Consider the following 1,649-nt stretch of genomic DNA (forward strand, 5'->3'; position numbering starts at 1 on the left):
AATATACATGTTACCATGCTTCAAAGGGTTAATTTACACAGTGATTCCTTTGGTCAATAGTGTATACCTACTTATCTGAGTCTTTAGAAAGTGCTTCCACACAAACGATGTAATTTCTGCGCGATTCGCGCAAGCACGTTGTCTCAAACGCGTTTGCGGTGTTATGTGGTCGTCGCGCGCATGGTCAAACATCGTCCTGATTCATCGTCCGATGCGACAGCGCATCCTTGCCGAAGAAAAATCTCCTCGAGATCGATCGATAGGGCGAAGTGTGGCTGGCGTAAAGGTGAGAGGTTTGCTGTAACAGTTCCGTAACGAAAAGTTCGCGTCGCGCCTAGACTCTCGCGTTTGCGTCGACGTTCACGAAAGTGCTCTCCGGAGGCATATTTCCGGATTTAACCGCTAAAACCGGCAGCGATGACCGAGACTCCGTGACTTCTGGTGGGGATAATGTCCGCGCGCGCAAGAAGAAATAAATTAATCGCGTGCGAGCGGGCGTAGCCGTGCCGCACCGCAAGGGTAGCCGCGGAGAGTATAATTTCCGCCAGGTGGAAAATTCTTCGTCTCTTTCTCTCTCTCTCCCTTTTCCCCTCTCCCTCTCCCTTTCTCTTACTTCGAATAAAGGAGGAAGAAACGCACGCTCTGCTCGACGGCTCTGGGGGATGCAAAGCGAGACGCGATCACGTGACCTCGTGAACCGAGCATAATACGATTATTAGGAGGGCGTCGCCGGATTCTTCCGCCATACGAAATTCCGCACGAAAACTACGACAGGAACATCGCTCGTAAATAAAGGAAGGCAGGAAATCCCCTACCTGAACGTCGATTTTACTTTGAGACGATATATATATATATATATGTGTGTGTGTGTGTGTGTGTGTGTGTGTGTGTGTGTGTGTGTGTGTGTGTGTGTGTGTGTGTGTGTGTGTGTGTGTGTGTGTGTGTGTGTGTGTGTGTGTGTGTGTGTGTGTGTGTGTGTGTGTGTGTGTGTGTGTGTGTGTGTGTGTGTGTGTGTGTGTGTGTGTGTGTGTGTGTGTGTGTGTGTGTGTGTGTGTGTGTGTGTGTGTGTGTGTGTGTGTGTGTGTGTGTGTGTGTGTGTGTGTGTGTGTGTGTGTGTGTGTGTGTGTGTGTGTGTGTGTGTGTGTGTGTGTGTGTGTGTGTGTGTGTGTGTGTGTGTGTGTGTGTGTGTGTGTGTGTGTGTGTGTGTGTGTGTGTGTGTGTGTGTGTGTGTGTGTGTGTGTGTGTGTGTGTGTGTGTGTGTGTGTGTGTGTGTGTGTGTGTGTGTGTGTGTGTGTGTGTGTGTGTGTGTGTGTGTGTGTGTGTGTGTGTGTGTGTGTGTGTGTGTGTGTGTGTGTGTGTGTGTGTGTGTGTGTGTGTGTGTGTGTGTGTGTGTGTGTGTGTGTGTGTGTGTGTGTGTGTGTGTGTGTGTGTGTGTGTGTGTGTGTGTGTGTGTGTGTGTGTGTGTGTGTGTGTGTGTGTGTGTGTGTGTGTGTGTGTGTGTGTGTGTGTGTGTGTGTGTGTGTGTGTGTGTGTGTGTGTGTGTGTGTGTGTGTGTGTGTGTGTGTGTGTGTGTGTGTGTGTGTGTGTGTGTGTGTGTGTGTGTGTGTGTGTGTGTGTGTGTGTGTGTGTGTGTGTGTGTGTGTGTGTGT

The 1,649-nt window shown here is 49.8% G+C and overlaps 1 protein-coding gene across 5 annotated transcripts in view; it reads left to right on the top strand.

The window, feature by feature from the left end:
- LOC116849878 (teneurin-a) overlaps nt 1-1,649 on the top strand; it is a 585,779-nt gene that overhangs the window by 443,655 nt on the left and 140,475 nt on the right. The window lies entirely within an intron of this gene.

This window comes from Odontomachus brunneus, unplaced genomic scaffold (assembly GCF_010583005.1).
Source record: "Odontomachus brunneus isolate Ranch 3 - 2012 unplaced genomic scaffold, Obru_v1 Obru_scaffold_127, whole genome shotgun sequence".
Classification (NCBI taxonomy): domain Eukaryota; kingdom Metazoa; phylum Arthropoda; class Insecta; order Hymenoptera; family Formicidae; genus Odontomachus; species Odontomachus brunneus.